The following is a 26880-nucleotide window of genomic DNA, read 5'->3' on the forward strand; positions in this document are numbered from 1 at the left end:
AAGAAAATCTGCAGGGAATCAAATAATTATTTTCCCCACTGTATGGAGTGTGGCCGTGGCTAATTTAGTGGGTTCTGTAGGAAAACTAAAATGTGATATATGATCATTATGTGTATGGCACATTGGGTGATCTCTCTGTCTGGGCAGGCTGAATATATGGGAAAAATGTGCTGATTTTGTACTTTTTCCCACTGACAAAGAAATGATCAGTATATCATGTTAATGGTAGGTTTATTTTAATAGTGAGAGACAGAAGAACGACAAACATATCCAGAAAAATGCATTTCAAAAAAGTTATAAATTGATTTTAATAAGTGAAATAAGTATTTGACCCCATCACAAAACATGACTTAGTACTTGATGGCAAAACCCTTGTTGGCAATTACAGAGGTCAGACGTTTCTTGTAGTTGGCACACATCTCAGGAGGGATTTTGTCCCACTCCTTTTTGTAGATCCTCTCCAAGTCATTAACCAGTTAACAACCGCCCTATAGACGATATACGTCTACAAGGCGGTTGCTTAACTCTGGGAGGACGTCCATGGACGTCCTCCCAGAATCGCGCTCCCGCGAGCCCTCTGGGGCGCGCACACGGGAATGTCCGTGACCGCTGGGTCCTCCGGACCCAGCGCATCACGGATCATGGTAAATCGCCGCTGATAGCGGCGGTTTACCACGTGTACGCTCCGTCCAATGACGGAGCGATCACTTGTAAACAAACCGGCGTCATGTGATGACGCCGGTTCCTCCCTCCCCTCTCTGTACCGAACGGTACAGTGTGAGAGGAGAGGGGGGGAGAGAGCGCATGCAGCAGCAGCTGCTGTGGGCTGGATCTGTGACACATGCAGTCACAGATCCAGCCAGCCATCCATCCCTGCTCAGCCATCCCATACCCATACTGTGCAATACTCTGCAATACCCCACAATACTCTGCAATACCCCACACTACTCTGCAATACCCCACACTACTCTGCAATACCCCACAATACCCTGCAATACCCCACAATACTCTGCAATACCCCACAATACTCTGCAATACCCCACAATACCCTGCAACGTCGCCTATGGGGATTTTTAAGTAGCAAAGTTTGGCGCCATTCCACGAGCGTGTGCAATTTTGAAGGGTGACATTTTGGGTATCTATTTACTTGGCGTAACTTCATCTTTCACATTTATGCAAAAGAATGAAGAAAAAATACTAAATTTGCTAAATTTTATAACAGAAACAAAGAAAAATTCATTTTTTTTACAGAATTTTCCGTCTTTTTTCTCTTATAGCGCAAAAAATAAAAAACCCAACGGTGATTAAATACCACCAAAAGAAAGCTCTATTTGTGTGAAAAAAGGACGAAAATTTAATTTGGGTACAGTGTTGTATGACTGAGTAATTGTCATTCAAATTGTGAGAGCACCGAAAGCTGAAAATTGGTCTGGTTATTAAGGGGGTTTACGTGCCTAGTGATCAAGTGGTTAAAGTGTATGTAAACCCGAATTTATTTATTTTTTATGTCATAATGTATAATATAAGATTTCCTATCATCTGTGCCCAGTCTTGCCACACAGAGTTAATCCAACTCTGAGCAATCCTCTTTTATTGTTCAGTGAAATAAAACAGACTTACAGAGAAAAACCTTAGTCCGTTCCGCCCCCTTACTGTGAATGACAGGTTATTTATATATCTCATGCACTAGGCTGGAAACAGGTATTATTTTTAAATTCCCACCCCCACTCCTTTTCTGAAGTCATGTGGTTTCTTTTCTGGATTTTGACTGGATGTTAGTGATCATAGCAGAATTTAGTGTAAGGAATACACAAGAAAAAATGCATGTTGACAAGGGGAGTGTAGAGGAGGGCGGGGATTCTACTGACATCACTACTCCACCCACCTAGCTCCAGACAACAGATCCACCCACAGAATCTGCAGTTTTTCAGTTCTTATAACAGACAAAGGGGAGATATTTGACAGGTAAGGATACATGCAGGAGGAATCTATATCCGTATAGATCAGCACTATGGCAGGAGTTTAGAAAGGATGAAAGTGGCTTTACATCCACTTTAAGGCTTTGAGGCTGACATTTGGTAACTCAAACCTTCAGCTCCCTCCACATATTTTCTATGGGATTAAGGTCTGGAGACTGGCTAGGCCACTCCAGGACCTTAAAGCGGGAGTTCACCCATAAAAAAATTGTTACCCTTAGATTGAGGCTCATTTTGTCTAGGGGAATCGGCTAGTTGTTTTAAAATCGAAGCAGTACTTACCGTTGTAGAGGGCGATCTTCTCCGCCGCTTCCAGGTATGGTCTTCGGGAGCGGGCGTTCCTATTTTGATTGACAGTCTTCCGACGGTCGCATCCATCGCGTCACGAGTAGCCGAAAGAAGCCGAACGTCGGTGCGGCTCTATACGGCGCCTGCGCACCGACGTTCGACTACTTTCGGAAAATCGTGACGCGATGGATGCGTCCGTCGGAAGCCTGTCGGAAGACTGTCAATCAAAATAGGAACGCCCAGTCCCGCAGCCCATACCCGGAAGCGGCGGAGAAGATCGCCCTCTACAACGGTAAGTACTGCTTCGATTTTAAAACAACTAGCCGATTCCCCTAGACAAAATGAGCAGGAATCTAAGGGTAAAAAGTGGTATTTCCGGGTGAACCTCCACTTTAAGGCTCAGTCCTCACTATCGCCGCATCAGTCGCACAGCAGGGGTCCGATGCGTGCTGGTCCACCATTTCAGGTCCGATTTCAGCCTGAATTTTGGACCTGAAACGCACCAAAAAAGGCACACGTTTTTCCTGCAAACCGCACCAGACCTGCTGCGGAGATATGTGAACCGGCTCCATAGAGAGCCAGTCACATTCTCCTGCCATGCGAATTGGATGCGGATAAAACGCGCATTCAATTCGCATAGGTGTGAACCGAGCCTAAAGTGGAGTTCCACACAGATATAGAACTTCTGTGAATCAGATTCTGCCCCCCCCCCCGTGCCACATTTGGCATATTTCAGGGCAGAGCGGATACCTGTTAAATCCAGGTATCTGCTCCTACTTCCGGGGAAAGATCGCTGCAATCTGTGTGGCGAACTATGCAAAGTCCCGCCTATCCTTCATTGGCTCCTTCGGCTGTCAATCAAATTCAGTGACACGGGAGCCGGGGCCGAGTCCTGCTGTCTGTGTCAATGGATGCAGCAGCAGGACTCGGGAGCACACCTGCACGAGTGCCCCTATAGATTGCAGCTCAATGTGGGGGCACTGATGAGGAGGAGCCAGGAGCACCGCCGGGGGACCCCAGAAAAGGAGCATCAGGGCCGCACTGTGCAAAAACCCTTGCACAGAAGAGGCAAGTATAACCAGTGTGTTATTAAAATAAAAAAAATCCTTAACAGCCCCTTTAATGTGCCTCTTCTTGAGACACTCCATTGTTGCCTTGGCTGTGTGTTTTGGGTCATGTTGGAATACCCATCCACAAACCATTTTCAATGCCCAGGCTGAGGGAAGGAGGTTCTCGCCCAAGATTTGATGGTACATGGCCCCATTCTTCGTCCCTTTGATGCAGTGAAGTTGCCCTGTCCCCTTAGCAGAAATTTGTGATTTTCACTAAAACAGGAATAGAGGAGAAATCTACCTATGGGGGACACTAGTTCTGGTGACAATCACTTCCTGTATACAATAGGAAATATTGCCCTGACAGGTGTTATAACCCTTCCTTATTCAAGTTTTGCCTTGCGTTGTGTAAACAGACCTTTAAATATCGCTCAGCCCAGCCATGCTTGCTGCACATTTGCAGTGACTGAGCCCACATGTAATGTAAGTCAGTGCCCAGCAGGTAAATAATGACTAATATACAGCCATAGAGTACCCCGCCTGCTCCCTGCACACACCATCCGACTGCTGACGTCATGTCACGTACTTGCGCTTTGCAAAGGCAAGGCATTGGTTCGCGCATGCGTACTCGGCACTCTAACATCACGCGCTCATGCCCGCGCACTGAGAACGAGTATCCTTGGTGCCCGGTGTCCGTAGAGAGGGCACGTCCGGAGTCATAGAGGTACACACGCTCGGGACCTGGTGTGGCGTATAATGGCCGTGTGACAGCTGCTGTGTTTTCGCTGTGTCCTGTAATGGAGGAAGGATGTGAATGAGGTACAGGAAGAGAGGAAGCCGGGTACAGACGTTCCAGCAGAGGTGGGTAATGGGATGCGTCAGCTGGAGGGGAGAGGGGCGGGGCCTGATCAGGAGGGGGGATAGGCTGGAGCTCACCTTCGGCCACAAGTCAGGACAGAGTGGAGATAACCGAGCCCGGTGTGTACAGCACTGAGTCTGTCTGCCATCTCATCATGTCATCTATATATAGAGAGGAGCATGGATTTCACATCTGGGTGTACCAGTGTGATGGGGGAATCTTCACATTCTGTCATTGCTTGCTCCATCACTGACACAGTCCTGCTCCATCATACAGTCCCCTCATCCCGCTGAGCCCCATCGTACAGACCCCCCTTCCCGCTGAGCCCCATCGTACAGACCCCCCTTCCCGCTGAGCCCCATCGTACTGACCCCCCTACCGGCTGTGCCCCATCGTACTGACCCCCCTACCCGCTGAGCCTAATTGTATGGATCCCACTGTGCCCCAGCGTATGGACCCCTCTTCCCGCTGAGCCCCATCGTACGGATCCCGCTGAGCCCCATCGTACGGATCCCGCTGAGCCCCATCGTACGGATCCCGCTGAGCCCCATCGTACGGACCCCCTTCCCGCTGAGCCTAATTGTGTGGATCCCACTGAGCGCCAGCGTACAGATCCCACTGAGCCCCAGCGTATGGATCCCCTCTTCCCGCTGAGCCCCATTGTATGGATCCCGCTGAGCCCCATTGTAAGGATCCCGCTGAGCGCCAGCGTACGGATCTCTCTTCCCGCTGAGCGCTAATCGTACGGATCTCTCTTCCCCCTGAGCGCTAATCGTACGGTTCTCTCTTCCCGCTGAGCGCTAATCGTACGGTTCTCTCTTCCCGCTGAGCGCTAATCGTACGGTTCTCTCTTCCCGCTGAGCGCTAATCGTCCGGTTCTCTCTTCCCGCTGAGCGTATGGATCTCTCTTTCCGCTGAGCGCTATGCGTACGGATCTCTCTTTCCGCTGAGCGCTATGCGTACGGATCTCTCTTCCCGCTGAGCGCTATGCGTACGGATCTCTCTTCCCGCTGAGCGTATGGATCTCTCTTTCCGCTGAGCGCTATGCGTACGGATCTCTCTTCCCGCTGAGCGCTATGCGTACGGATCTCTCTTCCCGCTGAGCGCTAATCGTACGGATCTCTCTTCCCGCTGAGCGCTAATCGTACGGTTCTCTCTTCCCGCTGAGCGTACGGATCTCTCTTCCCGCTGAGCGCTAAGCGTACGGATCTCTCTTCCCGCTGAGCGCTAAGCGTACGGATCTCTCTTCCCGCTGAGCGCTAATCGTACGGTTCTCTCTTCCCGCTGAGCGCTAATCGTACGGTTCTCTCTTCCCGCTGAGCGCTAATCGTACGGTTCTCTCTTCCCGCTGAGCGCTAATCGTACGGTTCTCTCTTCCCGCTGAGCGCTAATCGTACGGTTCTCTCTTCCCGCTGAGCGCTAATCGTACATTTCTCTCTTCCCGCTGAGCGCTAATCGTCCGGTTCTCTCTTCCCGTTGAGCGTACGGATCTCTCTTTCCGATGAGCGCCAGCGTACGGATCTCTCTTTCCGCTGAGCGCCAGCGTACGGATCTCTCTTTCCGCTGAGCGCTAATCGTACGGATCTCTCTTCCCGCTGAGCGCTAATCGTACGGTTCTCTCTTCCCGCTGAGCGTACGGATCTCTCTTTCCGCTGAGCGCCAGCGTACGGATCTCTCTTCCCGCTGAGCGCTAAGCGTACGGATCTCTCTTCCCGCTGAGCGCTAATCGTACGGTTCCCACTGAGCGTAAGGATCTCTCTTTCCGCTGAGCGATAAGCGCACGGATCTCTCTTCCCGCTGAGCGCACGGATCTCTCTTCCCGCTGAGTGCTAAGTGTATGGACCCCTCTTCCCGATTGAGCGACAGCGTACGGATCCCACTGAGCACCAGCGTTGAAACACTCTTCCCACTGAGTGCCAGCGTACGTATCCCGATGAGCGCCAGCTTACGGACCCCTCTTTCCGGTGAGCACCATCGTACGAACCCCTCTTTCCGGTGAGCGCCATCGTACGGACCCCTCTTTCTGCTGAGCGACATCGTACGTACCCCGCTGAGCGCCATCGTACTGACCCCTCTTCCCGCTGAGCGCCGTTGTAATGGGCTCCTCTGACTTTCAGTTTGCTTCCGATTGAGTGCCAATAGAAGGAGCATTCTTCCCATTGGCCACCAATGTATGGACCCTTTCATACGGACTATCCAATCGGGTCCATCTGTCTGTTTTCAGGCGGACCTGTTTGGAAGCTCCATGCTGCATCCCCAATGGACACTCGTGTTTCCATCTAGATCCGACTACCTCCCGAGTCTGTCTGGAGTCTGGACTGCATCCTTTTTCCATTTTTGTGGGCCTTAGGATGACGGATCAGAGGTAGCCTGATATAAAGGGAAGATGGAATCCATTTACATCCAGCTACCCATAGAGCTGTCACGTGTCCACCTGTGTCCACCAGGAACAAACTGAACGAATGTAAGGAGCGCTCTTCCCCCAGAGCACCAGGGTGATGGGTTCTTTTACCACTATTGCAAGTAACATTTTTCCCACTAAACATCAATGTTAGGTGGCCTGTCCCATTCATGACTGCTAAAGCTATTGCCTATACAGTGATCATCACTATATGAGCAGTAACAGTGTAAACTAAATCCTGATCAGCTCAGAGAAGTACAGTGTCACTATGGTAACAGTGAAATACTCTGATATAAGCATATTAAAGCTTTTTATTTGTTTTGCACGCTGTCATTAGTATCCCCGATCACCATCACGCTAGTCACATGACGATGCTCTGTACTGCACTGGTGATAGTATATAAAAATAAATAAATACATTTCTTAATTTTCCAAACAGGTGTAATTTAGTGAGTTTTTGTACTGTCCTAGCATTGTGGGACCTCAAGCTTGTGATTGGCCTGCAGTACCGGGATTCATCAATTTTCAAATGTATATAATTATACACCATAGTTTGTAGAACCTATAACTTTCACACAAACCAATTTATTTTTTTAAATACATGTTGACCTTTAATTTATGAAGAAATTTGAATTTATTGGTTATGTTTTTTTTTTTTTTTTTATTTTTTTAATGTTGTGATATAAACAAAAACAAAACAACAAATAAAAAAAAAAAACAGTGGTGATCAAATACCACCAAAAAAAATCTCTATTTGTGTGTAAAAAAAAAAAAAAAGATATACATTTCATTTGGGTATAGTGTTGACTACGCAGTTGGTAATTAAAGCGGAGTTCCGGACACAATTTCACTTTTTAAATATAAATACCCCTGTAATACACAAGCTTAATGTATTCTAGTAAAGTTAGTCTGTAAACTAAGGTCCGTTTTGTTAGGTTGTTACAGCATTTAGACACTTTATAAAATAGAAATTGACTGGGGCCATCTTAAGTGTGGGCATCATGAAGCCAGACTGTATGACTTCCTGGATTTCAGCCTTGCAGATCCTCGCACATGCTCAGTGCTGCGCAAGCAGTGTCAGATCAGGTTTCAGCACCTGTACTGTCCAAGTCACATGATTCTTCAAGACTGGGGAGTGCACAGACTCCTGGAAAGTTACACCCACTACATTCCCAGGAGTCTGTGCGGTGTAGGTTAGGAAGCTTAAGCACCTAGGTGCAGGAAGTGGGAAGATTAACTATTCTGCCTAGCAACAACACTTTAAAGGCATCTAAAAAATAAAAAAAAATTTCGTAAAGGACTAATGACATTTTTTTTAAAACTACTGATGTAATGTTATATTTATGGGTGGAACTCCACTTTAATGTAGTGCAGTGCAGAATAGCAAAAAATGGCCTGGTCATGAAGAGGGGGGGGGGGGGAACCTTCCGAGCTCAAGTGGTTAACTACTCCACAATCCTTATTCTTTTATTCCTCCACCTCGAAGGTACTGTTCACACGAATACACCATGAGCTGTAGATATAGTAATTGTTAGCAGGTTTTCCCTGAGACCTGAAAGTTCTTTCAAGTGTTCCTCCGCGTTGCGTAGCTTGAGTAAGTCTAGATTGTAATATGAATATACAATATAGTGTAGCTGATAGGGATGCACTTTGATACCATGTGTATCTACTCCTGGATGGCAGGCAGCAGTTGATCGTTCACAGATGTATGCGTAATATCCTGTTGGCCCAGTGCGATTAATCACGGCTCAGTGTGTGTCGGGTCATCCCCTGTTGGGTAGAAATATTATTGAAATTCTTTGTGCTTTGTGAGCAGAAACTTTGGACCCGTGATGCTGATACCCTGATATGATTTGGAGGCAGTCATTAAGATGTTGTGGAACATCAGGCTGCATTGTATAATCGCGTCATTACCTTTTAGGCTCCATGCACACTGAAGCTGATAAACTGCAGTTTATTGTCGTTTTGGCTTTTTTTTTTTTCAAAGCCCATAAACTAAACTCTATGTTAGCCTATGTGCTCATGCACACCTGGGCGTTTTTTTGTGTTAATGAGCTATGGAGTTTAATGGCTTTTTTCTGAACGCCTGAAATTTGCGTTCAAAGTGCCATTTTTTGGCGGGAAAAAGGCAAAACACTGAAAAACGCTTAAACGCCCAAAAACGCTTAACGCTTTTTGCGTTTTTTTTATCCATTGAGGGGGGGAAAAAAAAGCTACACTGAAAAACGCTAATTAAAGCTATTGCAAAAACGCAAAAAAATGTTGGAAGGGTCCCTGCAAAGCTACTGGCGTTTTTTTTTTTTTATAGCTTTTATCAGCTTCAGTGTGCATGGAGCCTTAAAGTGGAAGTCCAGCCTAACGCTAAAATCTCTACAGCTACAGACATCCACTATCTAACACTAACCTATATAGCCCTGTAATGAAGAAATCGGTATACATGCATTTTTTTTTTTGAAGCAGTCCGGTCCAGTCTTCAGTGGCGGTAGCTCTGCAGAGGACACGGCTGACAACGGCTTTTAGATGAATGGGAAGTGACTTCACCCATAGAGTTACTATGGGGCTTCCATTGTCAGCTGCCTCCTCTGCACCCACCTACACAGCAAAACTGCGGCAGAAAACTCCGCTTGGGACTGGAGCAGTTTCATAAAAGGTATTTATATTGATTTCTTCTTTTATAGGGTTAGTGTTAGATGATGGATGTCTAGAGATGTAGTGATTTTTGTGTTGGGCTGGACTTTTCCTTTAAGGTGGGTTCAAACCTGAATTTAGTGCAGTGGGATTTTCAGCTCATTCGAATGGGATGAAATCGCACTGGATCGCTGCACCAGATAGCATGGTTCTGTTGTACAGTGCGATCTGGTGCAGGAAAATGCAAAGTGTTTGCGATCTGCACTTGAGGTGGCATTAGGAATACATTGACAATCGCAACAGATCACACACCCAAAGAGCTTGGAACGTGGTGTGGGAGAAATGCACGTGGGTTTCCCGCATCATGCTCTGGTGTGAATGAGCCTTTGGGTCACCTTTTAGTCTGGACATAACTGTGACCCCCCCTTCCATTTTCAAAAGAGTTGTTTGTTGACATCATGACAGCTTACAGGGCATTCTTTTTTTATTTATTTTTTTAAGCTACTATAACAATTTATTAAAGTAGAAGTCCAGTCTAACACTAAAATCCCTGCATCTACAGACATCCACTATCTAACACTAACCTATCTAGCCCTGTAAAGAAGAAATCGGAATACATACAGTGTCTCACAAAAGTGAGTACACCCCTCACATTTTTGTAAATGTTTTATTACATCTTTTAATGTGACAACACTGAAGAAATGAGTGTATAAGAGTGTAAATTTGTTGTCCCCTCAAAATAACTCAACACACAGCCATTAATGTCCAAACCGCTGGCAACAAAAGTGAGTACACCCCTAAGGCCCCTTTCACATTGGACCTGTAGCCGCGGCGGTGGTATATCGCTGCTAAAAATAGCGGCGCTATACCGCCGGGATTGCCGCGGGAATCGGGCGCTAGCGGTGCGGTATTAACCCCCGCTAGTGGGCGATAAAGGGTTAATACCGCCTCTATAGAGGCGCATTGCGGGTGGTATTGCCGCGGTTTCCCATTGTTTTCAATGGGAAGGAGCGGTGAAGGAGCGGTATACATGCCGCTCCTCTCACCGCTCCAAAGATGCTGCTGACAGGAGATTTTTTTGTCTCCTGTCAGCGCATCGCCTCAGTGTGAAAGCCCTTCAGCTTTCACATTTAGGTAGCTAGGGAGGAGTTTTTCAGGCGGGATAGCAGCACTATTTTTAGCGCTGTACCGCCTGAAAAACTCCTCAATGTTAAAGGGGTTTAAGTGAAAATGTTCACATTGGGCCCAATTAGCCATTTTCCCTTCCCAGTGTCATGTGACTTGTTAGTGTTACAAGGTCTCAGGTGTGAATGAGGAGCAGGTGTGTTAAATTTGGTGTTATCGCTCTCACTCTCTCATACTGATCACTGGAAGTTCAACACGGCACCTCATGGCAAAAATTATTGTTGCTCTACATAAAGATGGCATAGGCTATAAGAAGATTGCCAAGACCCTGAAACTGAGCTGCAGCACGATAGCCAAGACCATACAGCGGTTTAACAGCACAGGTTCCACTCAGAACAGGCCTCGCTATGGTCGAGGCAAAAAATTAGAGTGCACATGATCTGCGTCATGTCCAGAGGTTGTCCTTGGGGAAATAGACGTATGAGTGCTGCCAGAATTGCTGCATAGGTTAAAGGGGTGGGGGTCAGCCTGTCAGTGTTCAGACCATATGATGCACACTGCATCAAATTAATCTGCATGGCTGTCATCCCAGAAAGAAGCTTCTTCTAAAGATGATGCACAAGAAATCCTGCAAACAGTTTGAAGACAATCTGACTAAGGACATGGATTATTGGAACTATGTCCTGTGGTCTGATGAGACCAAGATAAACTTGTTTTGTTCAGACTGTGTCAAGCGTGTGTGGCGGCAACCAGCTGAGGATTACAATGACAAGTGTGTCTGGCCTACAGTCAAGCATGATGGTAGGAGGGTCATGGTCGGGGGCTGTATGAGTGCTGCTGGCACTGGGGAGCTACAGTTCATTGAGGGAACCATGAATGCCAACATGTACTGTGACATACTGAAGCAGAGCATGATCCCCTCTCTTCAGAGACTGGACCGCAGGGCAGTTTTCCTACATAACGACCCCAAACACACCTCCATGATGACCACTGCCTTGCTAAAGAAGCTCAGGGTAAAGGTGATGGACTGGCCAAGCATGTCTTCAGACCTAAACCCTATTGAGCATCTGTGGGGCATTCTCAAACGGAAGGTGGAGGAGCGCAAGGTCTCGAACATCCACCAGCTCTGTGATGTCATCATGGAGGAGTGGAAGAGGACTCCCGTGGCAACATGTGAATCTCTGGTGAACTCCATGCCCAAGAGGGTTAAGGCACTGCTGGAATATAATGATGGCCACACAAAATATTGACACTTTGGGCCCAATCTAGACATTTTCACTTAGGGGTGTACTCACTTTTGTTGCCAGCGGTTTAGACATTAATGGCTGTGTGTTGAGTGAGTTTGAAAGGACAACAAATTTACATTGTTATACAAGCTGTACACCAGGGGTTGACAAATTTGCTTGGAATCTAGGAGCCAGGTAAAAAAGTTAGGAGCCAGAAAACGCGCCCCGTCCCGACGAGCTTGCGCGCAGAAGCGAACACATACGTGAGCAGCGCCCGCATATGTAAACGGTGTTCAAACCACACGTGAGGTATCGCCGCGATTGGTAGAGCGAGAGCAATAATTCTAGCCCTAGACCTTCTCTGTAACTCAAAACATGCAACCTGTAGATTTTTTTTAAACGTCGCCTATGAAGATTTTAAAGGGTAAAAGTTTGTCGGCATTCCACGAGCGGACGCAATTTTGAAGCGTGACATGTTGGGTATGAATTTACTCGGCGTAACATTATCTTTCATAATATAAAAAAAAAAGGGGGATAACTTTACTGTTTGTCTTATTTTTTAATTTAAAAAAGTGTAATTTTTTCACAAAAAAAGTGCGCTTGTAAGACCGCTGCGCAAATACGGCGTGACAGAAAGTATTGAAACGATCGCCATTTAATTCTCTAGGGTGTTAGGATAAAAAATATATATAATGTTTGGGGGTTCTAATTAGAGGGAAGAAGATGGCAGTGAAAATAGTGTAAAATGACATTAGAATTGCTGTTTAACTTGTAATGCTTAACTTGTAATACCAACGGCCACCACCAGATGGCACCAGCTCACATCTGGTGGTAATAACTTGTAATCCCAACGGCTCACCACCAGATGGCCCCAGCTCAATTCAAGTCGCCAGGACCCTATTTCTAGTCGCCATGGCGACCTGGCGCCCGGGATTTGTCGAGCCCTGCTGTACACTCACTACTTTTACATTGTAGCAAAGTGTCATTTCTTCAGTGTTGTCACATGAAAAGATGTAATAAAATATTTACAAAAATATGAGGGGTGTACTCACTTTTGTGAGATACTACACCCTTTAATTGAAGCTGATCCGACCTGATCCCATGCTGAGCTGTCAGCTGCGGTTTTGCTATGTAGGCGGGTGCAGAGGACACAGCCGACAATGGAAGCCCCCATAGTAAGTCTATGAGTGACGTCACTTCCCATTCATTTCACAGCCGTTGTGGGCCATGTCCTCTGCAGAGCTTCTGCCACTGGAGACTGGATCAGATTGGCTTCAAAAAAGGTATGTATAGTGATTTCATCTTTACAGGGCTAGATAGGTTACTGTTGGATCGTGGATGTCTGTAGATGCAGGGATTTTTAGTTTAAGGGTGGATTTACACTAAGGCTTTTTATATCCTGTCATTTGGAGAAATTTAAAAGCCACGAGGAAGCTCCTACATGTTCCAGCATGTCTCAGAGTGGAGGCGTGTGACAATGGAAAAAAGAAAATCGCAGCCAAATGCTGTAAAATTTGATTTTTTTGTTAAACGTGTTTGGGAAAAGTAGAGATGACATTCAGTTCATCCCTGTAATACATGCCCATTTTCCCATGTTTTATCCCTTACATCCCCCTTCTCATCTTCATAACTTAAGGGGGGGTTGTTCTATGGTCCAGAAAATAGATCTCTGGCAAGGCTAATAGCACTGCTTGGAATTGCATCATTTAAGAGCTCACTGGATTTCTGGCAGAATCAACAGGTATTTCCTTGTTTACACGTGAACAGCCTTGATTGAACACAGCCGATTACATGAGTAAAGAGCCGCGTCATAGGCTCTTTTTAATGAGAATAGGATATCTCGCCGTGTGCCAGTGACACAGCGTGTCCACGATTGCTGCGTGCTCCCGACCACCCCCCCCCCCCCCCCTGCGGGGAGTCTTGTGGCGATGACAAATGATCCACCATATATACAAATGACGGGTTGGGCGCTCTCTTGTTCTGGGTTGTTGTCATATGACGTTGCCCCAGTGTCCTTGCACACCCGTGTCCATGGAAGCCCTCCCAGGGCTGGGCGACCTTGCTGTAGCTTTCTTTTGAAAATGTTGTGAATGTTCGTACATAAAATGCACTACTGCGCTGACTTCAAAGAAACTTAAATCACCTATGTAATGTGATTAAACTACAAGTGTCAGTCATGTATTTATACATCTAATTATCAGAAAATATGAGACCCTCACGTCAGTGAGTGAATCTCTACTTTGTGGTCCTCCTTAATTAAATTAGTGATCCTAATTGCACAAACTCAATCAAACTCAATCAACATAAGAAGCGCCAATGCGCTAGCAATAAATAATATGTGGTAACAAAGACAAAGACAAAAAATATAATATAAATAAAGTCCAATGTGATCATGCGCTGTTGCAATATCCTCAAAGTGTGTTTCCAAACGTGAGGAAAATGGTGCCTTGCCGCAAAATTCGTGTCTTTTTCCACCCTTATCAAAAGTGTCACCGCCACCTCCTATTTTTCTATGCGCTCACCAGATCCAAGAAAGTATACAGCATGTAATGATATGTTGGTATACGTTCCCACTGCTGATTCAAGACTCTTGTGCTCCAACTCCTTATGGGGTCTTTGGGCTCTCAAAAAAGAAAAACTCCATATGGTGCAGAACATTTTTAAAACAATTTAATAGTAAAACATAAAAGAATTCACTCACATGTTCGTGTGCCCAAGCCGGCACTAGTCTATCCAGCGTTACTGCTTACTCCTCGGCGTGTGCTCCAAGCCTCAGCCGTAATGCGTTCCAGCGGGCGGAAGTGCCTGTGCAATGCCGTGGAGGAGGTCTGAGTAGTGTGACGTATTCACTGAAGAGTATTACCCATGAGCCTCGACGCGTTTCGCATGCACGCATGCGTCATCAGGAAGCTATGGGTATGCTCTTCTGTTTGCTATTTATACACCAAATCCATATTGTGCTTGATTGTTTAATTACTCCATACCGGAAGTGGTTTCGCCCGTAGCTTTCTTTTGGCTATAGCGCAATATTGAAGTATCTAAAGAGAGCCAGTCAGTTATGGACATTTTGTAATAAGCCAAATTCTAGTTTTATTGCTAATCTAGTGGGATAGGTGCGCATACTGCCATTTGAAGGGGAACTATGGGGGGAAAAAAAGAACATGAATGAGTCCAATGCTAGCTTAAAACCCGGCAGTTTTCACTTTTTTGAGATCTCCCTGTAATGTAGTTTTATTAATCCTGACTTTTGTTCTATTTCCACTTCCTATAACAGGGTGGAAACGCTATTATACCCATAGTTCCACTTTAATGTCATCTTTCCCTGTCAAATCAGTGTCGGGTTGTAAGGCCCCCATGAGGGAAGGTTTACTAAGCCGAGGCCTGAAAACTGACACACTCTCAATTACTATGTCTTTAGTATTCTCTCATGTAATCCTGGCAGTACATTTGCCTGAACTTAGTGGCAATAACAGACACTCAAAAATATGTCATAACAAGTGTTGGGACAGTCTTACAGGTTGGCACCTAATGGGCACAGTATGAGAATACAGGTTAAGGCTCCATTCACACCTAGGCAGACAAATTCGCTGCGTTTTGTCGCCGCAAATCGCGGTACAAATAGCGGCGTTTTGTACCGCGATTTGCGGTGTCAAAACGCCGGTATTGTCCGCCTAGATGTGCCCCAGATTGACCCCCTCTATGGAGATGCTTCCCATCTCCTAGCCGAAAGCCACCTGAAAAAAAGGTCCGGGACCTTTTTTCAGGCGGCAGGCGTCAGGCGTTCGGCGTGGAGATGTGAACCATCTCCATAGAGGGACATGTGTTTTCATCCCTCTGGCGGCAGCGGCGTAGCACTACAGGCGTAAAAACGCCTAGATGTGAATGGGGGCTAATAATCAATAATAAAATAATATATCTATCAGTTCAAAATGGTGCTTTAGTTTACTGCAGGTAGCTTCTGAGATTTGCCTAGTCCTGGTTTAAATTCATCACCCACATTACAACCTGAATGTATAATCTCCTTTCGATCCAACAACTGTGTGATGCAGAGGCCTGCCTGACTGGCCACAGACTAAATCAATAAAGTTGATTGTATGTTCTGACTGTAACCTATATAGTGACCCTTACACTTCTACCTACTGCCTTGTCACATTAGAACTATAATACATGATCTGTGTACAAATATTTCACCAATTCATTAACCACTTCAGCCCCGGACCATATTGCTGGTCAAAGACCAGAGCACTTTTTGCGATTCGGCACTGCATCGCTTTAACTGACAATTGCGCGGTCATGCGACGTCGCTCCCAAACAAAATTGGCGTCCTTTTTTTCCCACAAATAGAGATTTCTTTTGGTGGTATTTGATCACCTCTGCGGTTTTTAGTTTTTGCGCTATAAACAAAAATAGAGCGACAATTTTGAAAAAAACATATTTTTCGTAAAAAAAAAATCGCAAAAAGGGTTTGGTTTGCGCAAAAGTTATAGCGTTTACAAAAAGGGGGTAGTTTTATGCCATTTTTTTTTTTTTTTTTTACTAGTAATGGCGGCGATCAGCGTTTTTTTTTTTTTTTCGGTACTGCGACATGGCGGACACTTTTGACACATTTTTGGGACCATTGGCATTTTTATAGCGATCAGTGCTATAAAAATGCATTGGATTACTATAAAAATGCCACTGGCAGGGAAGGGGTTAAGTATGTTCCCTGGGTGTGTTCTAACTGTAGGGGGGGTGGACTCACTAGGGGAAATGACTGATCGCTGTTCATAAATTGTATGAACAGATGGTCAGGCATTTCTCCCCTGACAGGACCGGGAGCTGTGTGTTTGTTTACACACACACAGCTCCCGGTCCTCGCTCTGTAACGAGCGATCGCGGGTGCCCGGCGGCGATCGCGCCAGCCGGAGTCTGTGGCGAGCGCGCCCCTATTGGCTGCTCGGCGGGATGACGTATAGCTACGTGATCTCACCCAGCAGAGCCGACCCTTCCGCCGTATAACTGCTCGGCAAGCAGTTAAAGTGCAGGTCCGGCGGTAAAATAAAAAATACCGGTAAGTCAGCAGCTACAAACACTATCAAACTAAGACTTCACTGCCAGGTTCCCTTACTTGCAATTCTGGCACCTGCACCCGAAGCCGATTGAAGAATCTCCTTGAGTGAGGGTATCGCTAGATCCCTGGACAGGCACGTGTCCTTTTTATTAAAGTCCAGAGGGGGTTAGCATGCCCATAGACGCCAACTGTATGATTTGGTCCCGCCCCCTGGGGGCCGCGTCATTGGATGAAATTGACAGCAGCGGGAGCCAATGGCTGCACTGTTATCAATCTATCCAATCAATGGCTAGACTCAGTGGAGAAGGGGATGCCGGGGGACACGCACAGCAGGTGAACGGGCTCAGGTAAGTAAAATGGGGGGGGGGGGGGGCTCATGGGCCCATGACAGTGAGGTGTTTTTTCACCTTAATGTTTTTTCACCTTAACGCATAGGATGCATTAAAGGAACACTAAAGGTACAATTATTTTTTTTTTAAAATAACATACATGTTATACTTACCTCCACTGTGCAGATCGTTTTGCACAGAGTGACCCGGATCCGTGTCTTCTGGGGTCCCTCGGCGGCTGTCTCGGCTCCTCCTCGCAAAAGCTTTCCACGTTCATGCGAGCTCCCTCGCATGGTGGAAAGCTTTTGCGAGCGCGCTCCCGTGATACAGCAGCGGCCATAGCCGCCGACTGTATCACTCGGCCCTGCCCCCCGGCGCGCCGCGTCATCCGCTGTGATTGACAGCAGCGCCAGCCAATGGCTGCGCTGCTATCAATCCGCCCAGCCTAGCCAATCAACGGCCAGGCTGGGAACCGAGCAGGATGACAAGCACGCGCCCGGGACTTTCGAACGGTGAGGTAAGTAAAACGGGGGCTCGGGGGGGGGGGCGGTGCTGTCAGATGTGTTTTTACCTTAATGCATAGGATGCATTAAGGTAAAAAAACTTTTACCTTTACAACTCCTTTAAGGTGAAAAAACACGAACCTCTACAACCCCTTTACATTCATCCCCTTCCAGCCATGCTAAACGCTGCACCTGTCCCTCCTGGGGTACACTACAACATCGGGTGAGACGCACTCCAGCTAGACGGTCCCGTGGGCAAGGGAACTTATTCTCCTGTTTTGTGTCTCTAAATGGAAACCTGCTTTTTCATCTCTTCTCTCTTTTGCTTTGTATTGTGCCTGACCTGCAGTTTAACAAACAGTAATTTCATCTGAGTAAGTTGCTGGAAAAATAAACTACAGGCAGTAAGTGGAGATATTTGTTCATGACCTAGAAAAGGCTTCTACTGATAAGGGTCTTACAAAGTAGGAAGCATTAACTCTGTATATTGTGTGCGACGACCTTGGTGCAAAACCCCATCAGCAGGATATTAGGAGAAAGGTAAAACTACAGGGTTCAGGTGCAGAAAAATTGTATTTATTTCAGCTTTACACTTAAAAGATAACTCTACTTTTGTGGAGAAAAATATAGCAAAGAAAAAATAAAACCGCATATACAATTGCTACAGAAGCCATATTATAATGTACCATTATTAATAAATTACCTTTCCAACCTGCAGCTGTTTTCATTTTCTATACATTTTATACAATATGGCAACCTACAGACCTTCTGTACACAGTTGGTGTATGGAACGCCTCCAGAAATGTCATATTCTGCACTGAGATGCAAGTCGGGGAGTATCTCACCAAAATTGCATTTTTGTTGCAGAGGATTATCAAGCATTGACACTCCCATTCAGTCAGTCCTGCACAAGAAATGGTCAAACAAGCCACTTAAAGCTAAGGTCCACCCTAAAAAAAAAATAGCCAAAAAGGCTACAAAAAATAAGACAAAAAAAGTTTCTGTTACTAGGCACTGTAGGCAGATCTCCTAATCTGCCTCTTCCTTGTCAGGTGGGTCTTCTTTCTTCTCCTCGTCATGCTGCCTCCTGGGAAATGGGGAGCGGTGTCTTCTGGGACCTTTTGTGTGTCCCCAGAGACATCCGCCTATTCACATAGTGCCGCGCGGCTCGCGCATGCGCAGTAGGGAATAGGGCAGTAAAGCCGCAACGCTTCCTGATTCCCTCACCGAGGATGGTGGTGGGGCAGTCGACATCGCGGGCACGCTGGACAGGTAAGTGTCTTTATTAAAAGTCAGCAGCTACAGTGTTTTTAGCTGCTGACTTTTAGCAGCAGCTATTGAGCCTCAGCACATCTTACTTTTTTAGCATTACATCTGACCCTTTTTTAGCAGCCCAGTGCACCACAATGCATAGTCGCTCATTACCGTGCTTTGATTTAAAGTGATTCTAAAGGCTTCAAGTGATTGTGAACAATAGCATTGTAAAACAACCTATTCAGTTTAAAATAGAAATGAAAGGCAAAAGATCTTTATATAGATTTAAAAAAATATTTAAATCCTTCTTTTTTTCTTTTTTTTTTTAATCACATTCCACCTGTTCTCAGCTGCATATTGGTGGAGGGAGGATAAACAGCAGAACACTGAGCTTCCCAGTGACGGGCTGTGCAGTGGGGGTGGGAAGGGGGGGGGGGGGGGGTCATGACAAGTCTGATTGGAGCAGAACACACTGAGTTCCCAGGACAGCTAGAGAACTGACCACTGTGTGTTCTGCTTGGTGTGTCCAGTTTTTAATAGGACAGCAAAGGGATTGTCAGGAACACCAGGAATTTCACACAAAGGGAGCAATACAAAGAGAGCAGGATACTTTCTCATTCAAGTACATACTGTAGTACAGCAGGGACATATCAGGAGTATGAAATGTTGAGGTAAGGCTTTTCACCTTAATGTACTCTATGCATTAAGGTGAAAAACGTTGTGCTGCAGCTGCCTCCCAGACCCCCCCCCCTTTTTTTTTTCTTACCTGAGCCCGATCCAATCCAGTATTGTGCACACGCGTTGTGGTCCAGCCGCTCTTTCTCTCCTCATTGAACAGGTTGATTGGCTCATGCTGCTGTCAATAAAATCCTGTGACACGGGAGCGAGGGGCAGGGCTGAGTCCTGCTGTCTGTGTCAATGGACGCAGTAGCAAGTCTTGGGGGTGAGCCCCCCACGGGTCCCCCCAGGGAAAGTGGCTTTCGGTTGGGGCACCCGATGAACAGGAGGGGCCTACGGGGGACACTAGAAGAGACTCAAGGCTGCTCTGTGCAAAACAATTGCACAGAGCAGGTAGATATAGCATCTTTTTTATTTTTATATAAAAAAAGGAAGGTTTATAACCCCCTTAATGTGTTGTAAATATTACATTCATAGTGTGTTACCACAGCCCAGTGGTGTGAAGCAGGCCTTAAAATTGCATTAAAGGCAATTCCCCCTTGTTTAAAAAATTTCATACTTGCCTTCTTTTCTCGGGTCACCCATCGTTGGTCCTGGCCCCTGCCAGGTGCCCCCAGAGCAAGCAGCTTGCAATGGGGGCACCCGAGCAAACTCGCTCCCAAGCCACTGCTCTGCATGTCTAGTCACACATAGAGCTGCGGCTTGACCCCACCTCCTCTCTCCCCTCATTGGCTCACTGGCTTTGACAGCAGCGGGAGCTAATTGATGTCTGTATCCTTGTAAATTTCCACTTCTTGTCTGGTAAAACTGTTGGCACCTCGACAGAATGTGAACGACAGTCCATCTAACTGAGCTTATTGATAAAGCAGTGAAAGCATGACTGGGATTCTAATCCATTCCTACTTTATCCAAAACTAAAAACAATCTGGACATACACCTAACCACCTCAATTGCAGGGCTATTTTTTCAGCTTTCAGTGCGGTCACATTTTGAATGACAATTGCACGGCCATGCTACACTAACCATGTAACATTTTTTATCTTTTTTTTTTTTCCATGCAAATAGAGCTTTCTTTTGGTGGTATTTAATCACTTCTGGGTTTTTTATTTTTTCCTGAAGAGAGGGAGAAAAAAAAAATTCTTAGTTTCTGTCAGTAATTTTTTTTTCTCCTTCACTGATGAGGTGGCACTAATTAGGTGGCACTTATGAGGAGGCACTAATATGCTGCATTGATAGGTGGCACTGATATGTGGCAACGAGGAGCATTGATAGGAAGCACTGACTGGCATCACTAATGGCCACTGATTGCTGGCACTTGTGGGCACTGATTGCTGGCAGTGGTGGGTACACATTGCTGGCACTGATGGGCACTTATTTGTAATCAGGGCACTGATGATCGGTGCCCTGATTATATCCTTAGATGTCCTCTGTGAGGAGATGCCGCTGATCGGCTCTCCTCTCACTCTAACAGTGTGAGGCGAGGAGTGCCGATTACCGGCATCTCCGTGTTTACATGTGACCCACTGTGATTTGACACAGCCAATCGCATGATAAAAGAGCCGTGGCACACGAGAGCGGTCGTTCTGGGAGGCTGTCGTATGACACCCACCCAGAACAAGAGCCGCACCGCCCAGCTGTCATTTGACAGGGGGCGACAGCAAGTGGTTGAAGTACATTGTGGACCATGGGGAGGAGGCAAAACACTGGCACCAATGTCTGTCATAGAAGCCTCTCTGATGTGTTTTTTTTTTTTTTTTGTGTCAACTTGAGGTATATGGACCTCAACTTGCATCAAAGTCAGACCAAAGTAGTACAGGGACTACTTTGAAGTCGGTGCAACTTGAAGTCTTGCATATATGAATGGTACTCATTATAAATCATGGGGTACGACTTGTCATGCCACTTTGCAGTCTCAAGTTGCACAAGTGTGAAAGGGGCCTTTAACCACTTACGGACCGCCTGCCGCAGGAATACGTTGGTACTTTGAAGAGGAATACCGTTGTTATGGTAGCAGCTAGCTACCATAACCCCAGTATCCTCTTCTTCAGCGGGCAGTCCTCTTTCAGATAAAAGTGGTCTCTGCGGCGGGTACACAGCAAGATTACTTTTAACGGCGGCGGGAGAGGGCCCACCACTCTCCAGGGCCGGAGCTGTTGTCAGTGGCAGAGGCAATCGCGTCTGTTCCCTGCCTGGATATGGAGACGAGTGAGGGGGAGATTTTATTCTCTGGGGTGTTCAAACAAAAAAAACAATATCTAATGTTTGGGGGTTCTAAGTAATTTTTTAGCAAAAACTAAACTGTGTTTAACTTGTAAACATCAAATCGCATAAAGAGGCTCGATCCTGAAGTGGTTAAGCTTCTGTACTTTCCAGGAAAAAACTAGAAAAAAACGGAAGTTGAAATGAAAGAACACAGTAATAAAGGGCACAGATGCATAAGAATTAAACCAACCACTCTCTTGAGTTTAGCTTCAATCGGCAGCAAATGTTTATTGCAGCTTATATGATGTTTTGTATGTTCTGAGGTGACGCTCCAAGCAGGCCTGTACCACCATGCTGTACTGGAGGGAGAAAGTCAGGAGGGGCTCTGGGCTTTTCCTGACTCTTTTTGTACATTCACTATGCATGGCTGCTTTATTCAAGTGCTTATCCTTCCCATCGATTTCATGTGTGTGAAATCTGTTTACTAGTGAGCCATTACATGCAGGTTTAATAATCTCTCAAAGTATATGCATCCCCTAACAATACAGTTAGTTTTTGCTTAGTTGCTCCTTTTCAGTATGTAGGTCCCAAAAACGACCTGAAATTCAGAACTGTCCTTTGGCCTGTGCTCTCTGCTTGTATTATCTCAGAAGATAAAGGCTCTTCTGTTCTTATCTTGGACTATAAGTCAGTTTGTCCCTATGCTGTGGATAATATGACACTGAAAATGGTTGAGTACAGGTAATATAACAAAAGACAACGGGCAGGGCTGACACCAGTAAGTCTACAAACTTGTGTGGTTGGTCCATAATAAGAAATTAAAAGCTGAGTGCATTTCTGATCAACACTGCCATTAAAGGGATACAAAACGGGGAAATGTGAATGTATGGAAGTGATGTGCTGCATATGTATTTGTTTTGCTTTGACGTACAGTTTAAGCTTGTCCTGAGCACTGTCTTCCTTCCATTAGTGCCGGTTCACTCTACCACAACTTGGGATCCGACTTGTGTCGCCCTCAAGTCGCCCGACCTGAGAAGTTCAATTGAAGTGAATGGAGCCGTCTTAATGTACACTACTGAAGTCGCTCCGACTTCAGAAAAGGTTCCCTTACTACTTCTAGCCGACTTGTAGGCAACTTGTACCCATTGATTTCAATGGAAGTTGCCTCCAAAGTCGGATCGCTGTCTTAATTGAAGCAACTTTATAGGAAAAGAAAATAGTTTACTCAGGCAAACTCCTCCCTCCCACAGAGCTGATTATTCTGTGATTGGCCACAGCCAAAGTCGCCTGTCCTGCAGGCAACTTTAAGTCGCGTTGTAAGTTGCTCCAAGTCGCGCTGAAGTCGCCTTGCAAAGTCGCGCTTGCCCCTGTGTGAACCGGCACTTACAGAAAATGAAACATATAAAATATAGATGCGCTAATATTAACTTAAAAGGTGATAAAACGTACAAAGAAAAACTAATCAGGGAGAATACTCCATAAACTGTGAATTACTAATATGTCCTTAATTAGTGCACAGTGATTAGCAGGATTCCATGCAGGGAAAAAATCACTCTCTTCAATCTGAATGCTAATCCAGCCCTCCACCGCTGTGATCAGATGATACAGGCACTCACAGACAGGGATTGCATGAAAGAAAAGAGAAAAAATCTCATTGCGCAATATTCGATGACAGATCAAAAAATGTAATCAGAGCATTGACATATGCACTCACGAATCCCGGCTTTCAGTAAAGCATGAAAACGCCACTCAGTATGTTGTTTCCTCAGCTCGATCCGATGCACTCGGATTCGATCGCAGGCTCCTCCCTACGCGTTACGTCACAGGCACGCGACTTACTCATGGGTTCATACGTTATGAGAATGGCTTGGGGTTTAGATAGCCTTCTCATTGACAGCGTTTACATTAGTGTGAGCAACCAAAGGGAAAGACAAACATCATTGCGGCAAAACTTTACTCACATAGCTGAATTCTAGTGAGATCAAATGTCGATGCATAGACACACATAATTTTAATAAACAAATTTAAAAAAATGTAATTGATATAAAACTTTAAAAACATTCTATGTAGTTTGCTATGTGAATGGTGCATTTGCATTTGCATTTGCATATGCAATCTACTGCCCTCTTGTGGCCAGATATACAACAAGCATAGAATAAGTAGATGAACATTTAAAAATACAATTAAATAGATGCATCAACACTATTCAATATTATCAATAAAACATATAAAACCATCAAAAATATGTAATAAAAATTGTACTAAAGAGTTAAAAGATTATTACTATAATAACAGTAATAAAAACCATCATAATGAATAAAAATCAATATATATTAATAAAATTAATTATTAATACAAAACCAAGAGTATGTTTACGAATTGGAAATGAAGCAATTTAAATCAAATTCGATATTAAGGCCATTGGGAGATAGAGTCTGCATCTCATGTATCCAGCGAGACTCAGTTTTACTTAATTCCCTTACTTTATGACTGCCCCTCCAGTGTGGAGTGTATTTGGCAATGGCCCAAAATTTCATTTCCTTGGGATTGTTGTGGTGGCATAGATCAAAGTGCCGAGACACATTGTGTTTGGGGAAGGCTTTTTGGATATTTTGGACATGTTCTCTGATGCGCTTCCACATTGGGCGCTTCGTGCGTCCAACATATTGGAGTGAGCAAGAGCACTCCAATACATATACTACCCCTTCAGTCCTACACGTGATCAGATCCTTTATGTTGTATTCCTTCTGAGTCACTGTAGATTTGAATTTAGAACATTTTTGTCCATTGAAATTGGTTTGCCTACACGCAAAACATCGTTTACATGGAAAAAAACCTTTTCCTTGGTAAAAAGTGAGTAAATTGTTTCTCACTGGTGGGTCAGGAATATTTTTTGCCACCAAATCCCTTAAAGTTGGTGCTCTTCTGTACACCACCCGTGGGTAACTCGGTAAAATTCCCTGTAGCTGTCTGTCTGCTTTCAAAATTGGCCAGTGTTTCTTTATAATAGCTTCAAGTTGCTTGTGTTGGGTGTTATAATTTAGAATTATGGGTAATTCAGTTTCCAGCCTTTTTGTCTTGATTTTGTCTTGTGTTAGAGAGGTACGTGGAGTTTCATACACCTTTTGTATTTGTTCCATTATAAAGTCCTTGTTATACCCTTTATCAATAAATTTTTTCCCGATCGTTTTAGCTTGATCCAAAAATACCTCAGGGTCTGAGCAATTCCTGCGAATCCTTAGCATTTGACCCTTTGGTATATTGATTAGCCACGGGTCATGGTGGCAGCTATCCACAGGGATATAGCTGTTCCTCTGGACCGGCTTAAAGTGTGTTCTAGTTTTTAGTTGTTGATTGTCTATAGTAATCTCTAAATCAAGGAACTGAATAGTAGTGTTGCTCAAAGTGTAGGTGAGTTTTATGTTCTTCTGGTTATCATTTAATTTCTCAAAAAACTGAGTTAGGGTATTCTCATCCCCCTTCCAAATGATGATACAGTCGTCTATAAATCTTCTGTAGAGTATGAGCTGCTCCGGCATACCTTCATATATGGACGACTCCTCCCACTCAGACATGTACACGTTGGCTACACTCGGTGCATATTTAGCACCCATTCCTATACCATTCAGTTGCCGGTAATACTCTGATTTATGCCAGAAGTAGTTGTGCTGTAGCCCATATGCAAGACATCTCAAAATAAACCTTTTTTGTTTCGATATGAGATGACCAAAACTGTTCAATGCCCATTTTGTGGCCCCAATGGCTTCTTCATGGTTTATCACAGTATACAATGAGGCCACATCAGCTGTGGCCAACAAGTAACCACAATTAGGTTCCAGTACTGTGCTCTCAAGGATCTGTATTAAATGCTTTGTGTCCCTGAGGTAAGCCCTAGTTTGGGGCACTAACGGCTGAATAAATCTATCCACATACTCCCCTAGGCGTGAGTTGATGGATTGAATCCCATTGATAATGGGACGTCCAGGGGGTTTCTCAGGATCCTTGTGGACTTTGGGAACAGTATATATAATGGGTACTCGGCACACCTCAGGTATTAGGTATTTAGCTTCTCTTTTGTTCAGCACTCCTTTTTCTTTTCCTCTATAGATCAAGTCAACTAGCTCCTCCTTGTATTCTCCTGTCGGATTGGAGCGTAATTTGATATAGGTATTGGTGTCCTCGAGTTGCTTGGCCAATTCTTCATAGTAATAGTCTTTGGCGAGGACCACAATGGCTCCACCCTTATCGGCTGGTCTTATTATAACCTCTTTGTTTTCTTCCAACATCTTAATACCCTTATGTATGGCCATGGGGTTCGGTAACTTCTTCACTTTAAGTTGGTCCAAATCTTTCAGTACCATCTTTGAAAAGACCTCAATATGTTGATTATTTACAACTTGCGGGTTGAACAGTGATTTGTTTCTCAACTGACTATGTTCAACCCTTCCTGGCATATTAGGTACAGCCTGATACGTTATTGGCTGTGTTAGCATGTATTTCTTGATGTTTAGTTTGCGTGTAAACTTTTTGATGTCTACATAAGTATCAAATTTGCTCAAATTCCGCTTAGGGGCAAACTTGAGACCCTTATCAAGTGTTATCAATTCTGTTGGGCTTAGGTCTATCCCACTTAGATTGATAATGCCTTCTCCTATTCTAGTTTTCTTCTTTTTGTGTCCCCCTCTGCATCCCCTCTTCGATTTGGGCTTCGGCACTCCCTTTGACGCGTGGGTGAGGACCTCTCCTCCCGGCGATACTCTAAAAAAGATGAGGAACGAGGATCCACATCCTCTCTATAACTAGATAGAGGCTCATATTGGTTGTGAGTCGGTACTGGACTTCTTCTCACATCATATTGGTGATGTTCATAATTTGGTGGTCCCCTTTGATAGTAGGCATGCGGCTGTCCCCCTGTATGATGGTATTGTGGGGGTGCATGATAAGCGGAATTTGAGCAAATTTGATACTTATGTAGACATCAAAAAGTTTACACGCAAACTAAACATCAAGAAATACATGCTAACACAGCCAATAACGTATCAGGCTGTACCTAATATGCCAGGAAGGGTTGAACATAGTCAGTTGAGAAACAAATCACTGTTCAACCCGCAAGTTGTAAATAATCAACATATTGAGGTCTTTTCAAAGATGGTACTGAAAGATTTGGACCAACTTAAAGTGAAGAAGTTACCGAACCCCATGGCCATACATAAGGGTATTAAGATGTTGGAAGAAAACAAAGAGGTTATAATAAGACCAGCCGATAAGGGTGGAGCCATTGTGGTCCTCGCCAAAGACTATTACTATGAA

The 26880-nt window shown here is 45.1% G+C and overlaps 1 protein-coding gene across 3 annotated transcripts in view; it reads left to right on the plus strand.

Annotated features, from left to right (window-relative positions):
- The first annotated feature begins 3940 nt into the window (after positions 1-3940).
- CCSER2 (coiled-coil serine rich protein 2) overlaps positions 3941-26880 on the plus strand; it is a 158389-nt gene continuing 135449 nt past the window's right edge. For 2 of the 3 annotated variants that reach the window (XM_040320511.1, XM_040320509.1), the window contains exon 1: positions 3941-4177. The gene's annotated coding sequence lies outside the window, so the exon portion shown is untranslated. The remainder of the gene's footprint in view (positions 4178-26880) is intronic. The other variant, XM_040320507.1, reaches the window with a different exon arrangement.

This window comes from Rana temporaria, chromosome 8, assembly GCF_905171775.1.
Source record: "Rana temporaria chromosome 8, aRanTem1.1, whole genome shotgun sequence".
Taxonomy (NCBI): domain Eukaryota; kingdom Metazoa; phylum Chordata; class Amphibia; order Anura; family Ranidae; genus Rana; species Rana temporaria.